At 37.1% G+C, this 26,146-nt stretch overlaps 1 long non-coding RNA gene across 1 annotated transcript in view; it reads left to right on the forward strand.

Annotated features, from left to right (window-relative positions):
- The window catches only part of LOC135297322 (uncharacterized), a 476,053-nt gene that overhangs the window by 197,239 nt on the left and 252,668 nt on the right, over positions 1-26,146 (forward strand). Inside the window, exon 7 of the long non-coding RNA XR_010359348.1 lies at positions 11,268-11,375. This is a non-coding gene — a long non-coding RNA (uncharacterized LOC135297322). The remainder of the gene's footprint in view (positions 1-11,267; positions 11,376-26,146) is intronic.

The raw sequence follows: 26,146 nt of genomic DNA on the forward strand, positions 1-26,146 counted from the left end.
AATTTCTAGCAAGATACAATGTTCTCAGGGCTCTTTCTCCAACTGGTGCTATTTTGGGTAAGACTTTTCTTGTATAATCTTCCAAATACTTTACTAGTGTATTATTGTAGTGACCTGTTTTTCTATAATATTAAATGAAGAGAGAAGAGATCATAAAAGTACATAGAATTATACTTTTAACGTAATGGCTACTTCCTGTAATGAAAAAGGAAATGTGGCCAGCACAAAAAACAGTGAAAGGTTGGAATCCAATGACTGAATTTCAAGATGAAATGCTCATGGAATTGCCCTGATCTGTCATCTTTATACCCTCCTCATAGTTACTGGGGGCTGCTTTTATGACAGTCCCAACCTTCCCTTCTCTGGGCTGATCAAACCCAGATTCCTCAGCTTCTGTTCATAGGCCAAATGTTTGTCCTGATCATCCTAGTGACCTTCTGCTGAACTTTTCCCAGTTTCTGCATGTCTCTTTGTGCTGGGTACCCCAAAACTGAATCAAGCATCCAAATCCTGAATTGCATATGTTGTTCCTGGCTCAATAAATCAGAGGTGCATCTGAGCTAAATTTTAATGGAATAGGCTGAGGTATGGGTTCAATGAGATTGCTGTGCAAAGCTGCATATTTTCCATTCATTTGTGGGGAGGATGCAAGGTTTTTCCTTACCAAGGGTATGAGAATGAGAGCTTCTCAGGCACCTACATCAAAAACAAGCAAAGAAATAAGACCCTGAGATTCTATGCTTCAGCAGTGGGAATCTTTTGCTTTCTTTTTCAAAACAATACAAGGAAAACAATAATAACAAATGGAAACACGTTAATTCAACTGAGAGGAAAGTAATCACAATGTTTTGTGATTTCCACCCTCTGCAAGTGTAGTAGTCACTCTCAACACCACTACTGCATTTTCTGTTGGATGAAATTCTTGTTTTTCAGGAGAGCTAGAAGGGACCATAAGCATTGATTTAAAATACTCAAAATAAGACTGGGCTGTTGGCAGACTCTAGTCTGGCTCCATAAGCATTGCCTGGCAGTTTATTGAAAGTTAAATATAGCATTGAGAAACAAACAAAAAAAATTGTTTAAATGTAGGAAGGAAAATACATTCATTTGATATAAAAATGTTACACAAGTCTTTTTTTTCCTATTTATTTTGACTTAGCTTTTCTCTAGTTGGAAAAACCTAGTATGTTGAAACTTATCACTTGCTAGTAGCAGGTTTATTTAGAGATAGACTGTTTTTCTTAACCTTTTCCCATTTCCCCTTTAATTAGCATGATCTGCAGGTTTCAGCCACCCAACTGTGCAGATTATAGTATCTAGTAACTTTTCAGGCAGCTCTGCTGTGCTGTCTTTGGCTGCCCTTAGGATCTAACATATGGTTTGTTAGGATTAGTCAGGTATTTGTCTAAGAAACTTTTCAATGGGTTTCAGAAAGAGAAACTTAACTTGGGGAAGCAGTTAAAACAGTTGCCTCTGTACCAGGCATATGTGCAAATGGAATATTGTGCTGTACGAGATGGTGAGAAAGCTTCTGGAAATACTGTGACCTTGGTCATGGTGGTGTGAGTACATACATTCCTCTGGCTCACTCATCCTGAAAAGCTATGATTTTTTTAATGAACTGAATCTGTCCCATGCTTGCAATTAGTGTTTATTCACTTCAAATAGTGTTTGTCCCCTTCAAAATCACACAATGTGGTATTATTCTGTTAGCAGTAAAGTACATGGCTCCAGGCTGTTGAGTTGAAGCAGGTAATACGGTGAGCATTTCTTTTTGATGCTGTACTCTTGGTTTTCTAATGACAGGAGCCAAGAAAGCAGCCAGGGGACAGATTTTGGAGAATAAAATTTGTGGAGGAGTAAGACTCTCATGTTAAGTTGGTACTATAGTGCCAAACAGTATCCAAAGCTCTAGCTACTGCAAAGCATCTTTGTGGGATTTAAGGTGGAGTTTGAGGCTTCCATTAAATGGATGTTGTTTCACTCATCACAAGTGCATCACCAGCTTATTTCTCCCTCCAGTTCATTTCTGTACTGCTTCTGAACAACTTTATCCTCCCTGTTTCAACTGAAAATGGTATTAGAGAAACTCAGCTTTCCATTTCTTTCTGTTTCCAGAAATCAAGATTTGGGTAGAAGAGGCAGAAAGTGTTCTCTAAACACTGGGCTTTGGATCCAGTGAAATGCACTGTGGGACAGTGCAAGTAGCTGCTTTTCACGTTACTTTTTCTTATTTGCCGCTGTTTGTTCTTGTACCTACAATGATTTCACTCTACTTTTGACTGCAGATAACAGAATGGAGTGGTTTCATGAGGGTCTTCTGTCGTGTCTCCCAAGACATTACAAGGATATAGATACCACAAAATTGTCTAATTTCATGCCCCAGAGGATTTGAGAATTGAGCAATAAACATATAATTAAAATAGTTAAATGTGGTGGGATTTTTTTAGAGTTTTTCTTATGCTGAAGAGGGACAATGAATTCCAGTGTTTCCACTCCCCATCCAAAAAAAAAAAAAAAAAAGGCATCTCAAAATACTTCAGTAAAAAATGCTAAAAATAATTTGCAAAATATAGGACTATGAGGAAGAAAAGGAGTAAGCAGATGATGCAGAAATCCAGTTTTCCTATTTCATTTCTTCAGACTTTCTTCTTTGGCTTTCATTGTCTATTTAGATAATGTTTGTGGAATACAGAGTATTTTTGGTGCTAATACCAACAACCTCAGGATTAAATTCACATCAACATTATATAAACTGAAAATGAGGGAAGGTGAAGAGCATATGTGGAAACAACAAAAGAAAGCTTGGGTTCAAGTATTGGCAGCAATGGTGGAAAAAATGCTCATTATTCTCAAAAAAGTACAATAGGAAAATGCAGAATTTCTTATGACAGAGATGCCAGATAATATTCCTAAAGCGTAACCCCAAATCTCAGATAATGAGATTTGGTCATTTAGCAAGGAATTTTGAAAATTATGTCATTAGAAAAATATTAAAATTTCTGGAACTATGAGCACTGGGACAAGTTCAGAGGAAATGAAAATCCCCCAGTGGAGTGTAAGCAGAGCAGTAAGTAGAATAGTTGAAACAAAAAGAGAGATCGCTGGCTAGAATTTTTTTTTCTGAAATGTAAAATACAGTTCCTCAGTTTCAATTTTAGTCAATAGAATTAAAAATTAGCATTTTCACTTTATTTGATCCAAATTTAATTATGCAATTGAATTGAATGTTTTTAATAGGTGAAGCACAGCTGTTTTATCAGTTGAAATTTTCTTGGACATCCTGAGCTTACGGGTTCCTTGATGAACGGTGCCTTCTGTCGTGATACTTCTGACATGGCAATTGTGGGTTTCACATGCCTGTGTACACAGTGTGGATGGAGTTTACTGCTCCAATGCTATGGAGAGAGGGATTTCCTATCCCAGGCAGAGGAGTGGGGTAAAAAGGGACAGAGCTTTGCAGTGAGCACACTGAAAATAACTGTCACCGGTCTGCACCCATCCCTAGGGTTTTGAATCAAAATGCATCATGTCAATGTTTTGAAAGTTAAAGAAATTTGGTTGCAGAATGAAATCTTGGCAATTTCATACTTCTGTTCTCTAGATTTTTCTTACTAATCTGAAACAGAATGATGCTTTGAAATGTTGTCACTACACCCAGTTCCTTAAAGAACAAAATCCATGAAAATAAATGTAGAAATATGGCTGATCAGCAGCATAAAATTCTGTCTTGAACTGTGTGCTGAGCTGAAAGTAAGACTCAGTGTATTTGTGCAACCCTGGTATTCACAGATCATGAGTACCCAGACAAGTGCAAAATTGTCTATTATACACAGAGCCTGTCAATTGCAGCTTCTTGTATGAGATTTTTCTGAAGCAAGAAATAAAATCTGATTTTTAATGAAATAATTACAATGAATTAAAACAGAGTGAAGTGAAGCCATCTAGTGAGTAGTCAGGAACAACAGCATATGATTGAAATTATGTGCCCCAGGACTTCATGTGTCACATGAACTATCCTCCTAATTCGTTGCAAAAGTTTTCATAAAGCTCTCCATTGAAGATACACTAGTGTGAACTGTAATTGCAGTTTTTTGATATGGAATTTACAAAAAACCAAATAGGTAAATGCCTAAATAAATTATTCTCATTGATTATTGATTCTTGTCAAACACACTGCAAAAAAAAATTGAGGGGGACCGTACTGCAGAATTTTGCTTTCATCTACACATTGATAAAAAGGATTTCTTTGTGTTTCTAAATGGAAAAAAATTATACTTACAACACATTTTCATAGGTCTCTGAAATTACTGTTCTATGATAGCAATGCATTGCTGACAGCCAATTTAGTAATCTATTAATAATAGTAGATTCCCCCTAATTGGATTAATAGATTCACTAGCAATCTAGTGAATCTATTAATCCAATTAAGGGGAAAATCTACACTTCTTTTTCCTTCAACAGAGAAAGAGTATAAGCAGATATAAAACTTGCATGTAGGTTGTTACATAGAAATACACACAAATATGTTATAGAAGAAGGAAATAACTGCATCTTCTACCTCAGACTTGCTCTATGGCTATACTTTTATTCCTGCAGGGTGGATTTTTTTTCTTTGTGTGTTTTTTTTTTTAATTTCTATTTAAAATGTTGAAAGGATTTATATCTTTTTGCTGCTCATCTAGGAACTAATAAGCTGAAAGGCATTATAAAAATTGTTTATATATTAGTAGAATTACACTGATCTCAAAAGCTGTAATATATAGAGGAGAGCTGTATAAGAACAGATTTGTTGATTTTCAATTTCTATTCCATATATGTTCATAAAGGAAGTTATTCTATTTTTTAAAAACAAGGGTTAAAACAGGGGGCAAAATTGCTATTCTGAAAATGTTGTACATCTTTTGCTCATATTGCTGTTTCTTGCTGTTTGTGTGCCAGAAAGCAAATATTTTTGATGACGGACCATTTAGATTTCACATTTTCATCTTCCCAGGATAGTTTTATATTTTTTGAAAGCAGAGATATGTTTTCTGGGAGCTAGCAAAGGCTGGTAAGTTGGTTCCAAACAGCAAAGGATTTAGGAAAGATTCTGACTTCCAAATTTCAGGGCTTTCAAGTTTATTTCTAAAACTAAAACCATAAATAAGTCTGGATAATCAGGTTAGTTTGGTATAGAGTTGTAATGTGAATTTTTTTTTTACTTTGTTAATTACAACAAGGTATTATAGGGTTTCCAGACTTAATAGTCAATTGTTGCTGGAATTTTCAGATAACAAATCTTATAATGCACTGTGTTATAAGTAGTAGTATTAGTAATCTGTTATGCAAAATTCTGTCGGGAAGATGTCATTGATCTAGTTCTAGACTGGATGAAGTTTATGTTGTCATCTGGCATGAACATATACATTTGGATTGTTCATTTTGAACAAATTATTTGGGGACTTTTGGGTTGTTTCCAGAAGGGGCATCCAAGTATGCTCAGTTCTGTTCTGATGGGAGCTGCTGTCTCCAGCACCAGGGTTATGGTTTTAGAGGCTCGAGTAGGTTTGGGTTTAGACAGGTCACTGTAAAATTGCTGCAGTCTCAGATACACCACAGGCTGTAGTATCAGGGGTCGGGGCTGTTGTGGTGACACCTGTGTGACAGGTGTGGCAGCAGGACAGTGGAGGCAGCACTAGAGTGGGTTGGTACCATGATGGTTGCTGAAGCCTCAGTGGGTTGGTTGCTGCTGTGCTCAGTGGGGGCTGATGAGCTGGGTTTGTGGTCGCTGTGTAGCTGCTGCACACATTTGGTTCTGTGCTCAGGGCAAAAAAGAAGAAAGTGAACTTGTTTCTCACATAAGACAAAGTGGATATAAGCTTTCCTTCTTCAGAGTATGGCAAAGATACTTATATGCGATAAAAATTTCAGGCTGAGCTCTGAGCTCCTAATTTGCCCTTCAGCCAATAAACCTGCCTAATTAACTAGATATTCATCAAGCAAGGAGCTCAGCCATGATGCAATCATTCTTCTAGAGCACTTGTCTAGAAATAGTCCCCTGGAGGTGATACCAGTGTCTTCCAGTATTTGGGACAGACTCACCGTGTTGGTTTTTTTTCTCCTTTGTTTTAGGTTTAGACGTGTCCAGTGGGTTCTGTGCTTTCCGATTTCCAGTGTCCTGTTACAGGCAAGTTAGTGTAAGAAGAGAACAGCTTCTGTGTTGTGAAATTCCATTCTTAACAATGACCATGCACATACTTTATATTACAGGATTTATAACATTTTTATATTTCACAATTAAGAATTCTGCTTTTCTTGATGTAGGACTCATAAAGAGGGAATGATAGAGGAAATCTGTCTAGCATCACTTATTTTTGTGTACCTAAGTTTATTGCACTGTGTATGGACTCCTAGCAGGCTGATCCATGACTGAAGATTATATTTTGATTTAGGTTTTCATGAACCAAGCTGTTTGCCTGCTTATATCTTACTGTGCTAACAAAATATGCTCATAACAACATTTACTTTTATGAATGTCTGGAATTCTTCTTCATTAGGATTTATTCTGTTGTGAGGCATCTTTTTGCTAATACTTCTCTGTTCAGGATAGTGGAGCCGTAAAAGTACTGATACAAACTGGTATTTGGGACTCAATTTTGTTTATATATCCTTTTAGACCTTGAGTAAAAAAATCTGCAGGCTCATGAAATAAAACCAGACCAAGAAACTACCAGGACACCAGAAATGAAAAAGACTCACACCAGAAGGCCTGGAAAGTCACAGATCACATTGCATATAGACTTTGATGCTTATCTGAAACTAAAGAAGCCAAATCCTACTCTTGACCTTGAAATGGTGGATGAGTGCTGAGTATTCTGTCTTCCTGCTGGCCGTTTGCTGTGTCTGTTTAGAGTATAAACTTTGGAGGGGCAAGGGCTATCAGGAATATATAGGGCAGGTCAGTGACCATGGCAGATTGAGAATCTCTGCTGAAGACTCCAGGATGTGTAAGGCTGTGGATTTCTGTTAGAATTTAATCCAAATCAATAGACTGTTGTTGCTGATCAATAACATTCTTTTCTCCTTCCTTTAGACTGTGCAATGTGTAATTTTTCTCAGTTACTCAGTTTTAACAGTAACTAATTACATGTTTAGAACTTGTTAATTTGCAAAACGTATTAAAAGAAAGGAAGAAAAGGGATATATTTTAATGCCAGTGTGACAGTGGTCTGGGAAACCTTTTCTGAGTCATCCCGGAAGTCTGAAAAAGAAGAACACAACAGGATTGCTAAGAGAGGAAGAATAAAATCTTCTGTCAGCAGAAAACTCTTAGTTCAGTTCCACTAGAACAATAAATTGTGTAATAGAGAATGATGCATTCATGTTTCTCTCCCTTTTTATAAGTAGCTTCATGCAGGTCACTAGAACATTGTCAGCATAAGGTAGTGGTCTAAACTCTACTATTGAAACATGAGGCATTAGTGTGAAAATATTTCATCATTTCTTTGACCTGGAAAAATGAAAAGCAACGCGGAATATTATTAAGAAAACTCATATTCCAACAGTTCCTACTTCGATTATTCTGTTGCATTTTATTTTGTGTACATTAATGGACAAGAGACTGAAGGAAGGGACCACAAATATTTCAACAGATTATTAATATTTTGCATTTTTGAGTTTTTACTAGATTGTGCGAATACATGTAGGAACTTTTTAAAATATCCAGATTTGGAGTTTAGCGACCATTATCACTGACTCACGTAAAATTCTGTATGAGTCATGGAGAACCTTATGGGTGTTTCTCTCTTGACTACCAAGTAAATCCAGATTCTGGGAGCAGATGCTCCTTTGATGAGGCTCTGCTGACAGAGAGTGGCAGTCCAGCAGTGTTTTGGGCTAGCTGTATTCAAAGAGAAAGTCAGCAAACCCAATGTGGTATCAAGGATCAGACTGATTTTTACTATGAGATCAAAGGAGTGAAAAAATACTTTGAAAACTTGCATAGACTGTGCAAATTAAAGGTGTGACTATGTGGTATGATTAAATGATCTGAAGATGTATTTGGGCAAGTTCTAAACAAATGAAGCATAGCTAGTTCTCCCTGGATTAAATGTCCTGAAGAGAAAGGTAATATAACTGTATGCTTTAATATTTGAGGAAATGCATTTAACAAGTCAGGAGAAAACTACTGTGCCAATAGTGTCAAGTTTGGAGGAGTTTTTAAAAAATACACATCTAATCTTTTGCCTTCTAAAGTCTTCTGCAAATATTTGTTTTAAAACTCTAGCTTTTAAGTGCAGGAATGGAAAGCCATTGAAAGAAGAGAAAAAATTGAAGTAAAAATGCCCAGGAGAGGGGTAAAGAGCCAGTGCTTTGTAACATATACCCCAGGTGTCATCACAAAGACAAATGAAACTCTTTCTGTCTTTTGAGTGAAGTTTGTCAAGTAATTTGGTCAGCACATGCACCACTGGGAACAGTAATACCATACACTAAGAGAAATTGTGTATTTTCAGTTTTATAATGTTAACATGTTACCTGTAAGCAGAATGAGGGAAGTCAGAGGACAAAATATTTGTTAGAGAGCTATTGTGCCAGCAGGTGTGATATGAGGGGAATGCAAATAGGAGCAGCCTGCACTGCCAGCACACTCCTAAAAATGCACATAGCACAGTGCCAGCCAGGCAATCTTTATGGAATTATTGAAACGTCTGCATTTCTACTGTAGATAACACACTCTATGTCTTGTTGTCATTGTAAGGAAGGCAGATGCTGAAGCAGATATCATACTGGTACCTTATTTTCTGTGTTCTTCCAGTGTGCAGTGCAAGGTAAGCCTGCTTAACGTGACAGTTGCCCCTTTCAATTCTTCTATTTTGCTGGTTTACTCTGAACAGAATTGCATTATAACTCAGTCTCCACATAGGGCAGGACAGCAGAGCTGATTGGGAGTTTGATAGTGTACTCAGTTCTTGTGGGAAGGTGCACAATTGACAAGACAAAAACCTCATGGGAGTTCGGTTTCCAAGTTCTCTGGATTGGAAGTTTTTGAGTTTTGAATTGAATCAATTTTTTGTTTTTAGAAATATTTGTTAAATTGTAGTGAAAAAGCTTAAAAAATTTGGCTGTCTTTGTATTTTTTTTCTGTGCGGCTCTATATGTGTGGGGTTTTATGATCTTCATCATGTGTCTGGGCAGGAAGGCTTTGCCACATTGCTCCTCTAATATGCCATGCTCAAACACTAAACTCAAATTGACTAGGGACATAAAAACAGCTGAGGCAAGGCAGGAGTCACAATTCTGAAACCTCAATGCAGCAAAGCTAAGCCAGTGTGAGAGCAGGCAGAGATAAACAAAACCTTAAATGCGTGAGGAATCCTGGTATAAGCAAGGAGGAACACTTTATGATCCTGCAACTCCATTTACTATGACACCAACAGCTGTCTGTTATCTGGGAATTAGGCATTAGATCATTGTTTGTCTTATGAAGCTTCTGCTAAATTAAATGCCCTCTAATCTTGTTAATTATTTATGCCGATGTATTTAACATTAAACATGCTTTCCTCAAACAATTTGCAAGTGTTTCTTTGAGGGAAGATTGGTAGGCTGAGTAAATCCTTTTGATGTTTTCCTGAGGAAGGTGCTGTTGGCATTCTGAGTGTTTCCAGCTTAATCTCCACGCAACCTCAGGGCCCTTTCTGTGAGGTAGTAGCTATCTGTTGCTAAGTCTCTATGGTAATGCTGTACATGTGTAGAAATCAGTACTGCATGCTCCAGCATCAAAGGAAAAAGCTGATATTTCTGTGATGAGGTACTTACTAATATGATACACATCTCTGATAATAGGTACGTGTAATGACAACACCTAGAGATAAGGAGTGGTAAGGTAATGACTCAACACTGATCTGTTCCTACACAGAAAATAGAAAAAACATGGGAAAACAACACATTATTCTCATTAAAAAGGCCAGAACCTACACTTTTACTATAATTTATTCAAGTAAGTAGGTCGTATAAAATAAACAAGGCAGAAATATAAAGCACAGGGTAAGGAAGATGTAAAAATATTAACTTCCAGGTAACGTTGTAAAATTAAATCTTATTAGTGCTTAGAGAGCTTTGCTGTTTGGTAATATCAGCAGGCTTACAGTGCAGTCACTGAGCCTGAAAGAAGCACATTGTCTTTTACTTGCAGAGCAAGTGCCAATTTGCAATTTCAGTTAAAGACGGAAACACAGTTTTAAAATTTTTGACTGTCAGTTCTAATTTCTGTTAATGAGTGCAGGTGAAATGAGCAGATGGAGCCAGTGAAACAAACACTACTGTCCCTAATCCTTTTGAGACTTGATTTCTGAATTTAGAACAATTAGAAAACTAATACTTTTTATTAGAAAAGTTTGTATAACTATGCCTACCCACATACCTAGAAGAGTGTTACATGTGCCACTCTTGTGATGTTTCTTGATTTATTTCAGTAGGAGTGGCAGTTGTAAAGAAAAGTAATTCTAAAAATGTAATCATAATTTTTTTGGTATAACATATCCATACCATGATTGTGATTTAATAAAATATATTTCTAATTAACATAAATTTGTTTTTTTAATAACTAAATTTAATTTCTTTTCCTGACATTTTGGAGTTTGCTTGAAACATAGTCTACTCTCTTTAGAAATATTTTTTTAATGATTATCCAAAATAAATTACATAACAATGTATCTCTTAAATTTCATAAGTGTGCAAATACTTCTAGCTTTGAAAATTTGCAAATACAAGATTCCACCAACCCTCTTTCCATTAAATTGAACTCATCATGCTACTTAAAAATAGCAATATTCAGAACAAATAAGCATTAAAATTATGTTTAATAAGTTTAAGTAACTCATGTTTAAGAAGTGTGAGTAATATAAATTTTAATTTGTTACATTAAAAGTTAAATTGGTTTAGTCAAAATTAGCACATATTTGTGTTCTCATTAGTGTTCTCATATATTAAAAGAAATCAAGCTTAAATTGTCCCTAGTACATTCTCTACCTTCTCCACTAGAGAAACTCTCTGGACTTCAGTGTGTCTTGATTCACAGATTGCAATATAGAAGAGAAGCTGAAGTAGAGAAAGATCTGTTTCTACTTTAAGTGTGGAAGATCCATTTGATCTAGAAGCTTTCATTGCATCATCTTGATGTTGCTTTTGTGACTGGTGCTTATTATGAATTTCCATAATTTGACTATATTAGCCATAAAGGTTTCCTCTTTTTTTAACTGACAACAATAATTTCTAACCCTTAGGAAGAAGTGACCAGCAGATTTTGATTTCTGGTGGCAGAAATGTTTGATATTCCAAGAGGGTGCCAAGGAAGGGTTTCCTGTCCCTGTGGAGTCCTGCAGTGACTGCTGGTAGGTGCTTTGGAGTTTAGGTCTGATAAATTGTCTCAGCGCCCTCTACTCCAAGAGTCACTCTCATCGTGTCTGCTGCTCCTGAAGGGCTCCTAATGCTCATCAGGAGCACGGTGGGTGAGGAGCAGATTGTGTGAACTGCAGTGAGTACACCTTGCCTCTTCTGCAGCCTCTGCTGCGGCACAAAGAGCAGATGACAGGGTGGCATACACAGGTGCCTCTGCCAGCTGCTGTTGAGCATGATGGTGTTTGGAGGTCATTGGCCTTAGGAATTTTAACTGTCACCTATAAGTCTCATTTCCTCTTGATATCTAGCACTTGGAGCCCCTTCGTCATTTGTTTGGAGATTTTTACCTCATTGTAAAAACATTTAGAATTTTAAGGCACATGTCCAGTCAAGATATAATAAGTTAGAGTGTGATGTAAAATCACATTAGCTGAAGTGCAGTTAGCTCAGTGTGGACCCTCTCATTCAGAAGCAAAATACCCACACAGGAATCTGATGAGCTTTAGCTGATGTGCTTTTACTTTGCAGCAGTCTTTAATTAGTCTTTCCATTCACTGTGTCTCCTAATCAGTGCAGATTTCAGATTTTCTATATCCTTATGTATCTAGTGCATACTGTATGTTACCAGAAAGTTTAAGAAGAGTACAGATCTGCACAGCCCTTTCCAAAAGCAGAAAGATATTTCTGTCTCCTATTATGTGCGGTTTACTTTGAAATACAATTAGGTTCCCTCAGTGGCCCTGTTGCATGCTTGCTATATACAGCTCTGGCAGTTGATTTAACTTCTGTTATTAATCTCAGCAGCTGTTTATGGCATTGTGTAGCAAAGCCATAAGAAATAAAGATTATCCCTTAAATAAGTGTAAAGATATGCAGGATTCTCATAACAGCCTAACTGCAGGTATGCTATACTGCTGTGTAATAGACCCTACACTTAGAATAAAGTTTAAACTCTCTTTTCTCTACCACTGTTTTGTGGAATTTCATTTTCTCTGAATTGTTAGAAAAGTCAAGGTGACTAGAGCTTTTCTTGATGGCTCAGAAATTTGGTCATAAAATTAAGATAAGCAAACTAACACCTGCTTAAAATTGTTTGTCTGTGTTATTATGTTAATGTCCTTTATGCTGGGGGGTGATGCCAATATTTGAGATAATAACAAACACTTCTGCAACCATAAGCTTGTGGCAATTTCTGTCCCATGGGTCTGTGAAACTTTAGAAATTTCACTTTGTCTCGTGGGTAAATGTCCAGGGCACAGCAGCACCTGAGCTCTGCACTAGGCTGGTGTGTTTCAGGACACTTTCCTCTATGTTGCTTATTTCCAAGAAGCCGGGAGGAACATAATTATATTTGAGTCCTCTGTGTATCTGCCAGATTCTGCTGAAATTTGGTAACAAAAATAAATGAGGTTGACAACACATGTTATTGTATCAGTGAGAATTTTATCAGTATTGTTGATTCTGTAGGAAAATACATAAAATTTGCAAAATGCCAGAGTATAGATAACTCACTGTACTTTACAAACTGGCCAAGTGGTGAAGAACACACAATAAAAAAAAAAAAAAGGTTAAAGGCAGCAAATGTACAAGAAAGAGAAAAGCAAATAAAGAGCTATTGTGTAATGGGTGAGGAATTCAGAGAAAAAATGCAATAAGCATACAGTTTGTAGCCTGCTTATATCAGACTGTATCTTAGAGAATTTTTTTTCTATCCCTAAAATAAAGCAGAAGTGTTGTTTAAATTAAACTAGCACATTTAAACTTTTAGTCAACTTTCACCTGTCTACTTACATAGAAAAGAAAGAATGAATGAGGTTACAAATACTACTGTCAAAGCAGGAGTGTTCAAGGTGCCTGGCCTTGAAGATATTTGTATAGAATTTATTAAAATATATTGGTGTCTGGGAAAAAAAAGAAAGAAATCTCATCATAATACATTACCTAGTCCTAAGATTAAGTGGAAGAGCAACCACATTTGAATACCAAAGAATGTCTGGTAAATTTTGCTTTGTATTATTTTTCTGTTTGGCATGAATTAAATGTTCTTATAGAAGTACTATTACAGCATTACTGATGAATAGCAAATATCAGGCTTATGTTTTAAAAAGGCACTTGTGATGATTTTGGGATTTACAGACTGTGACCTCATCTTCTTTTAGCACACAGTAAATCGCTTGAAACTATAAAGAAAAGGAGATTAATAGAAGACTTTGAATATAACAGATAAAAATGAGAATGGTTTATATGTAAAGGAAAATAAAACTTGTCAGATGTGCTATAGTTCTAAACGCATTAAAAATAGGGCACTGCTTTATTTTTATGTTTGAAGCATTTTAGAAAATTTTGTCGATGGTCTCTTTTGAATTGGGAGAAGATGCTGCCATGACTAAAAAGTTAAAAAGTTAAGAGAAAGAAGTATCATAAAGTGTTTGAAGTTCACAAATATTCTGTGTTAGTTGCTAAATTCATTCTACAATCTACCAAACTTGCTGGATTTCACCAAGCAAGACAATGTTCCACTCAGGTGTCTTGCCTGGGCAAAAAGTCCATTTAATGTGAGGAAGATCTCATCACAGGCATAATGAAACTTAAATAATTGATTTCTTAACTTGCCCTCCTGAAATATGCTATATGGGGTGGGAAGAGCTTTTTCCTAGGACTTATTATGGAGAAAGCTCTCTCTAGTCTGACCTTGGCTGAGAGATGTTAAAAGACTCTTTCCTTAGGCTCCCACTGTCTCAGTTTTTGGCAGGTGTTGAAGTCTATGCTTGGCTATTCCACAATTTATATAATTACTTGACTTATCTCAGAGTCATATGATCATAGAAATATAAAATAATGGACTGGAAAAAAGGAATAAATGCCAATATTTTATTCCAGTCATGTATTCCTTCTACCATCACATTCAATGATTTCTTCCTACACTGTGGTGGCAGATGATTCCTTTTGTATTGCTTATGAACAACTCCACATGAGTATTGTTACAGGGATTGAAATCCTTTCTTTCCTAACCTCTAGCCAAATTGCACAAACCCTTTCTTCAGTTTATTTTGGGATGGCAGGACTTTTTTGCATCAACTGTGTGGTCTTTCAGACGCACAAAAGATCCTGGATACCCTCTGTGCTGAGGTGCTCCTCTGCTCGCTGGTTATGCGTCTGTGCATATTACACTGACTCCTGCAGCAGTCTGGCCTAAGCCTGTTTCATATCAGATTGGAAAACCTGGAAGCAAAAGAGGAAAAATACCAACTAATGGTGTTCAACAAATTCTGAAGAAGGTCATTAATTCTAAAAGTTTCTGGCTACATCAGATAGAATACTCCTGTCCCTTTTGAAGACTGGATATTGTATGAGAAAATCAGGAGGTTTATTGCCAATATTTTCATAGTTCCCATTTCAAAGCTCAATGCTACAGTGTCTGGATTTATTCCAGATGCAGCCATCCTTACATAAGATCAAGGAAATCTCTCTAAGATCTGAATGCTTGTTGGACTTTAATCTTTCTTTTTCACCAGTGTCAATACTTAAATCTCAAGTCATGCCCATTGAACTACAGCATGCTGCTGCCCATCAGCCTGCTGAGTTGCCAGAGGCAGAACCCAGAGCCAGAACACCCCACCTATGAATGTGACAATCACATTTTCCCAGCTCAGTACCCTCACCCAGTGGGGCCTGGGGCACTGCACATGGTGAGATTATGAGGCTGGAGGGTTTTGTTTGGGAACTCAAGAGACAATGCCACTAATAACCGCAAGTGTATCTCCCTGGATACTGTACTGACTTTGATAATTGCAAAACAAGACTGAGGATCTGAGCTGAAGTTACAGGAAAGGCGAAGACTGCAGCGAACAAAAGGATTGTTTTCTTTTCATAGAGGAGGCTCAGTTTTAAGGTACTATACAGATCTAATCCCTAATTACTTACAGGATTTTGTGTGTGAAAATTTTGCTAAAATGAGGCTGAGGCATTTCTGTCTGAGACATAAAAGTTTGTGACCAGCCAGTTAGGGAGGAGGAGAATGGGGCCTCACAGCAGTCAGCATCTCTCATTAGCAGTTCTCTGAGAATTACTGGTGAAGTAATGAATATTTTTTATTCTGCAGTGTTTCCTTCAGTGCTAAAGCCTCCTGCATTTGTAGTGAATATCTCTTCTCAGGTTAGAGATGTTGCAAAGGGAATGGCAGTCATTGCTCCTGTGGGAATGTTGACATGACAGAATATCTAGCAAAATGATGAAATTAGTGTGTATCCCCCACTTCTCTTTACAGGCTACCTACCTGTAGGTAGCCCATGCTGAATATGAAACACATCGCTTCCAAGTATGGCTGTATTACCATGGGAAGGATTGTTGTGAGGCTTAGGTGTGGACTTCTGTTCATTGCAACTTGCAAAGCTACCCAGGTCATACTAAGATGTATTTTTAATGTCTTTACCTTATGAAGCACATCTCCATAGTGCAAAGACAGTCCAAGGTTTTCTGATGCAGTGGTTCCCATGACAAAAAGAAAGTTTTTCTTATCAAGGGGCCGCCAAATTTGGACATTGCCTGCATCCTCCAATGATGAGGATGAATATGAGCAGTGGCAGGCAACACAGAACTGGATCCCAAATGGCTTGCCCAAGGTGCCTGCTTGGCTAACTTGATGGAAATGTGTAATCATACACTTATGACAGACATGCATTACTTTTATGGTTTGTTTTTTTTTTTTTTTTCAGATCTTCCAGTAGGGACACAGACAAAGAAAGGAATTGAAACTGCATCCTAGAGAGCAGAGGTGGTGTTTTGTCTAGTCAATGGAAAGTTAGGCGTTTAAATGCAGAGGCTGGCAGTGTTGGATCTCTTCTGGTGCATATCCAGAATTGCATTTGATTTTTCTTTTCAGATCTTACATGCTTCAAAACTGTTCCTTTTCCTCTGTAGGTGATTATTAGACAGTTTGTCTGTATTCTCTCTTAGTTGTGGCTGCCTCACTCTGTCTTTGCATTGGCTGACTATGGCAAATGGGGCACCAGGGTTTTCTATTAGACTGCACTGTGCATTTAAGCTTCTGAGAGCTAATATTTTCAGCTGGGGATTGTTTGTACACAAATGGTAGGTATTTCTTTCCTGCTCTTTTAGCTGTATACTTGGTCATTGAAATTGCTTTTCATTGCTTCTGTTCCCTCTCTGAGAAATCCATAACAGATTGTCTTGCAAATATGTTTTCATGTTAGCATTCAGATATTTTGTGCAAGTGTACACACTGGCAATAATATAAGCTTCTCCCAAATGTTACTGTGAGTAAAACTTCACTGCCAGCATGTTCACAAGCACCAAACACAGGTCATGAACATGAGTGAGCTGAATGGCTTGCATTTGTCCAAATATTCTCAGAGAGTTTCCCCAAAGTTTTTAAACCACCACTGGCAACCCACAACTTTCCACAGGGGAATACATTCAGATTTTACTTGTCCATTGTTCCATAAGTACAGGGTATACTTGATGTTTTTTAAAAAGTGTGTTATACAGACAGCTTAGCTCTTGAATATGAAGTTTTCTAAGGTTATAGTTGAAGATTTTTTTAAGCTTGCAAGAAGCAGAAATCACAGATGAGAGACTGCTGTTCTTCCTACCTGCCTGCCTGCCTACCTACCTACCTCAACTTGAACTGGTTACTAGTTCTAGCTACTCTGCCAGTATATGCTGTGATCCTTATCTTGCCAAATAATGACAAGTGGAGACAGTTCAGAACTGACTGATACTGCCTACCAGTTGTTAGTGTAATTGCTTCCATATGCCCACAGGCATTATTTCTGAATCTAACCAATGGTAATTTATATTTACTGCCTGTTTGTCAATCTGGGAAAAAATGTTTGAAAACTGTTTTAATACAGTTTGGGATTCTGCCAACAGGCAGCAAAGTCATTATTCCTGGTGCAACATGGGAGGCACAAAGAGGCAATAGTCTTGCTGTTTCTTACCTTTTTTATAGGCTGTCCTATTTGGCATTAGTGATAGAAATTACATAGACAACTTGGAAGGCTTTCCTTCTTTGTCCTCCAGATTTACAATACCCTTTGGCAGGCAAAGCTCAAAGGCCTTTGGAAAGGGTGTCAGCATCATGAACTTCACTGCACAGTGAAAGTGCAGAGGCACAGCCCAGTCCCTGTTCTAGAGGGTATTTTGTTCAGTTATTCAGTGGAACAGAAAGCAGACTCTTGTATAGGAGTATCAGTCTCTGCCTGATCCCATAAAAGAGAAGATGAGGTTTAGTGGAATAGCTGATACAGGAGCACAAGATCCTGTAGATTTGCTGTAGCTTGCTAGATTATGTATGGGAATGAGTAAGCAGAGGGCTCCAAGTACTGCATCTGTACCCTCATATTTACTTTGTGTGTGCTGATGAAACAATTTTTTTCTCTTCTTCCTCAGCAACATGAGCACTCCCTCATTCCACCTGTTCTTTCAGTAAGAGATAATAAAAGAGAACACAAGAAATCCCTGCCAGCTGTCTCTCTTGGAATGGTGCAAATCTGGATGCTGAGGTGCCAACTGACACTTTCCCGTCAGCGCTCCTGAACAGGGCAGTAGATAGGTGCCTTTTGGGCACTTTCTTCTGGTGTACACGGTGCAGTTTTCCACTGCATTGTAGAGTTTTTTCTTCTCTTCATTGTCTCAGGAGTCTAAGACATGCTTGATTCAAGACAAATGAGTTTGTAATGCTAAGTATAGCCAGAGACCTCTTTCCTATAAACCGAAGAAAATTTGTCATAGGTGCCATAATAGCTGGCAAACAAGTGTCCTTTGATGAATGATATTGATTTTCACAAAGATCCTGAAAGTTCAAATCTGTCTTCTCTGTTGCAAAGTCATAGTGCTGGGCTTTCTCTGTTGAAATTTATCAACACCCCAAGCCTTTGTAAGATTAAGAATTTCCTTTTAAGAGAAGCCATGCATGCAAAATTATTTGAATATTGCTGCTTAAGCCATCTGTAAACAGCGCACTGAAATTTTCTGGAGTTAAAAAATAATAAATAGCTTCTACTACTATTTTAGATATACAATTTTTTTAGAGTTTATAACCACAGTGGATTCAGTTTTCATTTCAATATTAAGAACCAACTATTGAAACATCATTGAAACATCTACTTAATCATTTTAAGCTTCATTAACTTTGTCAATGTACTGCTGATGCAAGTTCTGGCTTTAGATATGGACATTGCAGTTCTGTTGCCAACTGCTGTAAGATACAGTTTTAAAGGCTAGCAGAAATATGTTAGGAAAATGGTCTGTGGTTAGACTCTCATTATATTCTTGGGCCCAATTCATAAACTGCAATTTTTAAGAAAAAAAAATCTGAATGTTGTGTGTATTTAAGTGCACAATGATTCATATATGTTCATGGGTAAATCCATATACTGATATTTATGTAAAAAAATCCACTAAATAATCCCAAGAATAATTTAAGTTTACATCTTTTAACAGAGAACAGCCAATACTAAAATGTCATTCTAAAATATAAGATTAATTTTCTACCTCTGACTTCTGATGTAATTTCTATGGAAATTTTCCCCTCCAAAAGTTGTACAGCACAAACTCTTTGGTATAGGATGATGATTATATCCAAGGTATATAGGATATGTTATTAATACTTTTTGTGGGGGGAAGAGGGTTTGTTTTTTTGGTTTTTTTTCACCAAATTCACTAAATCTAGAGGAGGATTCCTCTTTTCTTTCTAAAGATGAAAAAAATCCATCTCAACTGTGTAGTGATCATTTTATTTCAATCTGCTATAATGAGATAGTTAAAAGATTTAGAAATTATTTTCCATGGCATGATTTATGCCTTTACTCCTTCTCAATGAAGTGAGTCAGTGAGGAGTGGTACAAGCTAAGAAGTTTATATTTGAGGTTTAGGTCCTAAAGATACCAGTTAAAACAATATCATGTTTTTATTGTCAGAAGTTAAAATTTTTGACAAAAGAAATTCAAGAATTTCAACATCAGTTTTCTTTAATTTACTTCTTTTTCTAATTAAGAGAGAAAGTTTACAAGAAATGTAGTATTCTGCCCTCAGGACTTTGCCTGCACACACAGTGGATGTTAACATTGCAATTATGCAGTATGACACAGAACCAGTAATGCAAAGCTTTATTTGCCATGATGATGACAGCTTTATTTCCCCAATGATGCCTTCGTGTACGAAGACATGAGAATAAGGCTATAATATGCATGATTTGCCCTGTTTTTTTGGAGGGATCTTGAAGAGATTTATAACCATGTAACTACTTTTCAAAAGGTTGCCATACTTAAATGCCTTTGAAACTCTGTTCTTAAGTCAGTGATAGACATTTGCATCACTCATTCTTATAGTCAGAACTGGTCTTTCAGATCACATAAGTGCTTTTGAAATTTTTAGCTTGTGTCATTCATAAAAATGTTTACAAAAGAAGTTTTTAACACCACCCCTTCCCATGACTGCATGACAGTTAAAAGTCTAGGCAGGGTGCCTGTTTCAGAGCCTTCTTTCTGGTAGAAGGCTGGATGAGATGCACTAATATTAAGATTTTTGGCTTTGGCCTTGAAAGGCTGAATTTTATTGGTATATCAGAACTATTTTTTCTGCAGGAATTTTGATGCAAAATGTATGTTATGAATGGCAGCTGATTTTATGATGTTATAAGTATGCAGTAGGCAGAGATGTTTTCCTTCTGATATTTGTGCCAGGGAAAGGTTGCTAATAGTATTCTGGTAGAGAAGAAATCTGGTAGTAAAGTAAATAACAATTTTGTTTTACTTGATTTAAGCCTAAAGGGCCATGCGCTTAACATTTAACATGAAGGATATATATGTTTAATGGTCTCTTCTGCTTGGTAAAACAGTGGCATGAATGTCATATAAAGTATAATCCCTGTGAAATTAATATAATGAGTTTATGGAAGTTATTTTCCTAGAACTGTAGAAATAACAGAGAAGAATGAATGTTTTATTAGGTCCATAGGCTTTTCATGGGACTACAGACAGCAGGTCTTTACATCATTCCATCATGTGGAATGGGAATGGAAAGAAGCATCTGCCAACGCAAGAGAAAGGGTAAAGGTCTGGTTACCACAGTGCTCAGTGTGCTTTTACAAGACTGTACTTAGGGCATCCTGGGAACCCTAATGTGGAACTCTGTCATTACGGCAGCTAATGCAAATGTTGGATAGGAAACAAGTAAAGGTTGGTTTTCTCAGTTGAGACCTGCCTCTACCGGAGACACTGGACATTGTTTGCCATAGAAACACAGAAAAGGGAGAGTCAGTCTAGCTAATAAACTGACAGTGAAGATGTGCAAAAATATCTCTCTGTATTAACTGCAAATAAACAGTGATGAAGTCTAATAATGGTGATGGTTGTACAAAAAGTGTCAAATTGTGGTTTCAATAGCGGGCAAAAGGGCAAACTGAATGTGAGGAATTACTAAAAGAGTTTAAAAAAAAGGAATACTTATGGCATTTTCACCTGTGGAGGACTCATACCTTGAGTGCTATGAACCCGGGCTGCAAAAAATGTGCAGAGAAGACAACATGATCAAAGGGATGGTATTCTGTATAGGAAAGGACCACACAAACTGACATTACTCACTGAGATTAGTGAGGAATGATAGAGACCTGTACTTAAAAGTAGCAAAGAAAAGATGAATATGGGTTGCAGGCTCAGTTTTTCCTTAAAACAAACCCCCAAAGCATTAAAAGAATATTTAGTTAATTGGGTGCTAGTTCAAAACATGAGTGATAGGAAGATGATTTTTCACCAAATGACTTAAATGTGGAATACATTATTGTGAAATACTATGGATTCAAGATCTTGGGATGACTTGAAAAACTAATGGGACAAATTCATGCATGAAAGATGCTCTTTATGGGCAATTACATGCAGAGATACCACCTCCATCAGAGAAACTCCACAGCTGAGCTATAGAGGGCCAGAAGGTGTGAGACCGTGGTGAGGCAGCAGCACTACTCTTACATTCTTTAATAACTATCCACTTTTAGCAACTGCCAGAAGCAAGATGATGGTGTAGGTTGTTTTTCAGTCTGAGGCTGTCAGATTGGTCTTAACACATGCTGCTCTGATACTCAGAGGCCTAAGTTTCAGTTCAGGGCAGCAATATGGACATCGTGCCATGGAGCAGAGAGGTAAGAGACCCTGTCCTGTAGCAATGATTTGTTATTGTGGTAGGTTTGACAGCTGAGCAGCTGCAATGATGAAGTAGAAAGAGGGAACAGTTTGGATGATGAGGTCAGATTAATGACTATGGTATGTTGCAGTTAAAAGTATCAAGGAACTTGATAATGGTCTGCAGACTATAGTCTCTGCTGTTAATTCAGAAGTTAAGGAAACAGTGGTGATGCACTTGAGTTGGAGTCCAAGTCCCACATATGTGGTGTAAAGACTGGTACAAAGAAGGCAATTTTTGTTTTGTGGTCAAGGAGAATCAGTAGAAATAAAAAGATCTGATGGAAAAAAAATAACATACAATCAACAAAATCAAAAGATCATTGATAATGCACAGGGGAATTGAGGCAAGACTTCAGAGACAGCTTGTAATTCTGGTATTTTTTAACTTTTGCCAATTTATTTTTTGGGAACTTAACGTACTTTTAAGATAGAGTTTTGTTTCCTGGCAATGAAAAGTCATTTTAGTGAATGTAGTTCCTCTTGATTAGATTTGAAGTTTTAGGTGAGTAAGCAGAATTTGGCAATTAGATTTTTTCTGCTCAAAAAAGGACCAAAGAACCCTATGAAAGAAGGGGACAGTAGGACAGAAATGCATGTAAAAATATGAACATAAACACTGGGAAAATGAGTGTTAAAATTTTCTGATATGGTTGGTATTTTTTGTCCGAAAATTTGTATATATTTTCATATTTACCAAGTGTTCAAGTATCATCATTGAGGACAGCATGGCAAGTTGTGGTGGACATGAAAAAGGACTTATTGATGTCTTTTTTTTACTGATACAATTTTCTATCAATCTTCCCAGTTCTCTGGACTTGGTGGTAGAGTGGGTGGGAATGAGTATTACCTGTGCGGATGCTGGCAGGGCAAATGGCAAATGGACTGCCAGAAAGCACCTGTAGAAGTACCTTGTTTGTTTTTATTTTTCACATACCTGTAGCTACTTTAAAATATTTCCTTTGCCATCAGGATGGAATTGCTAAAATGTGCTGGTTTGAGGTTTTTTTTTTTCCTTTATCAAAGAACAAGATAATGTTAAAAAAAGTCATCACAAGGGAAAATTGAATAACTGGCAGGCAGGCAGCTTGGGCATAACAGCATTTGCCTGGTCAGTGATGGAAGCCAGACTACTGTTCTCTTGCCAGATTCTGCCTGGTTAATTTACTCAGTATCAAAATATTTGTTTGCTTTCTTGGATAGAGAAAAGGAAAAAAAAAAGAAGTCAGGATAGAGGAATAAACAAGGTTTAGCCCATCAATTTTTTTTCACTTTCTAAGCAGTTTGCACAAGGAAATAAATTTAAAGCTTAAATGATTTTTCTTTACCAGACAGCCCATATCAAGATCATATATTGATTACAGCTTGCCTTTTTGTGCTCTGATGCTTTTATTGACTTTTCTCTTCATTGCCCTCTGTTGCAGTACCAAAGTGATTGGATCAGTACATTTTCCTTTGGGATTACATGAAAAATCTCAGATACCTTACAGATGTATTAGGTCTCAAAATATTCAATGCATAAAATGAACAAGAAATATATAATTTTTAAAGGCAAAGATGAAAGACACACTGATGAAAATGCTCTTTTTTTTTTCCCCCCTGTTGAAATATCTGCAGATCTGTGAAGAAAAGTAGGAAGATCTGTTTAAAGCAGATTTTTCCTCAGAATAGAAATATGGCAAGATATCTGAATGTCCATAGGTTTTCTACTCATCTGTGCAAGTCTGATGAGATGTGCTAGTGTTTTTTTCTTCCCTTTTGTTTCCTTAATTTGGTAGAGAAATATCACTGGGTTGTTTCCCTTTTATATTTGAGCTCTTGCACACCAGAACAGAGGAGAGAGTTGCACTTTCATGTCCCTACCTACTCCCAGGGAGGAAATGATTTCTCCAAGGACAGCAGGTATGAACTTCTGAATACCTGAAGTTGAAGCTAAATTTACTTAGGACTTTAGCTTTCCTTTGTTACCTTTTCCCATCAAAGGGAAGAAGTAGTAGTAGGTAATCAAAGTTATAGAAATTTCACAGCCAGTGGTATAGCTTTTGTTTTATTGGTAGCTGGGGGAACATTCATGCAATGTCAAGTTTTGAAATGAAAGAGGAGGTAGGAGGTGTGAGAGGCACAGGTCTGGTGAGCACAGGCTGGAGCTTTTGGGATGCTGCTGAGGATGTGACATTTCTAGGTTAAAAACCACTCTGGTTTTCTTCAGTGTAAGCTAATACTTTCCTCCTTCAGTCTTATGTAAGCTGGCTATAAATCTTCTCCCAATTTAGTATGTCAGCACTTCTCAGTTCTTAATAATTCTGCTTCACAGACTTTCTGTGATGTAGGCAAGCACGAGTCTGTACAGAGTGAAGGAATCTAGTGAATTGTTGAAGCAATTGCTTCCTGTGTGCAGGAAGGTTAAAAAGTAAATTAGATTATAACAGCATCACAGTAAGTCTTTTCCTCATTCAGTTGTCTTTTAATCAACCCATTGCTTTTTTTTCCCCAGTTTTTAATCAGGACCAAAGAAGAATGTAGGTAATGGGTGCTTGAATTTTGCAGAAATACCTCTCCAAATGTCCCTTAAGTGGCACTTAATGTTTGGTTGACAAGGTGGTCAAAGGTTGGACTCAAGGATCTTGGAGGTCTTTTCCAACCTCAATGATTCTGTGATTCTATTTTATTATTACTGGCATTATCAAAATGTGATGGGAGATCCTGTTAAACTACCTGTGTGTTAAGACAAATCCTAGATTTTGGATTCCTGGAGTTTTTAGAGAAAATAATTCAGCCTGCTTATCTTAGCAGCATTAAAAAGCATCTTTATGGTGTCTTACATGCCATATAGTTGGGAAAAAAAAGCAACAAGAGCTGAAAGCTTAAGAAAAGTCCTGTGGAAAGATTGCATCAGGTCCTATTTAATGCTGCTACAGCAGTGCACCCTGCATTTCCTGGTACTGAGAGTGCAGCAATAGGGAAGCTGCACAGCATTGGAATAAGCACTGGCTCTTTCCATTGCTCCTTGTCGTACAGGGTGACCCACCAAATAATGTGAGACAGTCATTGCCCCTTGCTCTCTCCTCCTGTGGGAGCAGAAAGTCAGCACTTTCTGACTGAACAGTGTGAAGCACCATTATTTCTTTCCTTTCCAAGGAAAGCAGCAAGAATTGGATCACTGTCTTGAAGTAATTTAGTGCTTCACCCTGCACAATGTCCAAGTGTGCATTTAGCAGGCAAATAATTCCACTGGAGTCACTTAAGGGTCCTGTGCTCAAATGCTTTACTGGAATGGGAGCTTGCAGCTGGCTGGTTGGAATGTCCTGTGCAGGCCTTACACTCAGAACTAACAACTTAAGTGGTGCATAGGCTCTGAACAGCTCAAAGGATATGCTAATTCTTGCAGCACTTCTTAATATTTGGTATTTTAATCAAATTGCTAGTGGCTGAGTAACTAGTGCAAAACTCACTCATGCAGGGACGCCATGAAGCTATTAGAATTTTTTCTCTTACCTGTTGATTTCCATATCAAAGGTATTAATGGTAGTGGCCATTAATACAACGAGTTCCCTTCTGTACTGTGTGAACTCCCAAACGACCCTCAGGAACTGATTTTCCTGATGGTGAATGACAGGAAACCAGAGTGCCTACTAATCACTTGATAGGGAGCACGGCACATTCAGGCAGTGGTGGCAGCAGTGCTCACCCCAAGAGTTTTAAAGGGTGGAGCTGGCAGCCTATTAATTTAATCAGGCTGCAGTCAGGTGCAATGTCTGCCCTCTGGTACAAGAGCAGCCTGTTCCTGTCTGCCACTCAAACTGACAAGCTGTTTCCCTAGTAATTAAATCATTATAAAGTAATGAGTTTGTCAAGTTAAAGAGGTATATGGTACTCTAAAAATGAAGGCGGAAACTACTAAGAATAATAACAAAAAAAGGTTACTTGAGCTCTAGGAAGGCATAGTGGAGATATATTTCTTCTATTTTCACACCTGGGTAAACAAAATGATAGATTGTTCCACAATAATCAAAAACTAAGTGTAGATGATTTTTATAGACTCTTGAAACAGATTTCATTGTTTATCCTACTAATGTAATTAAAATGAATATGGGTTAGAATAGTGATTTTTTGTATAAAATATTAGATGTTTTCATAAAATTTTTAATTTTGTAGGATTTTTTTACTGGATAGGTTTATTTGTCAAGTATTCCTGGGAAAACTTATTTTTAACTTAGAATCTTCTAGATACCACAGAATGGATTTTTAGTATTGCCATTTTTCTTATTGTTATTCCGTACTTTTGCTTCTCTCTTCTATTTTTTTCTCCTTTCCAGAAAGAAAATTATTTTTAAAAAGTATCTAAAATCTGTAGAAACATATTTTCAAAAATCAGGAAAAAAAAAACAACTTCAGAAAAACAGCCAATCCTTTTAAAACACACTTTCAAACAGAAATATTTCATCCAGCTCCAGTTGCAGTTTTGACTAAATGTGCTCTGCAGGCCATGTTGGAATGATAGGCTTTAGCAATGAACGGGTTTTCTTAAAAATGAAAAGGATCAAAAGAACTGTTTCAGATAGTGG

The sequence above is a fragment of the Passer domesticus genome, chromosome 3 (assembly GCF_036417665.1).
Source record: "Passer domesticus isolate bPasDom1 chromosome 3, bPasDom1.hap1, whole genome shotgun sequence".
In the NCBI taxonomy this organism is placed as follows: Eukaryota; Metazoa; Chordata; class Aves; order Passeriformes; family Passeridae; genus Passer; species Passer domesticus.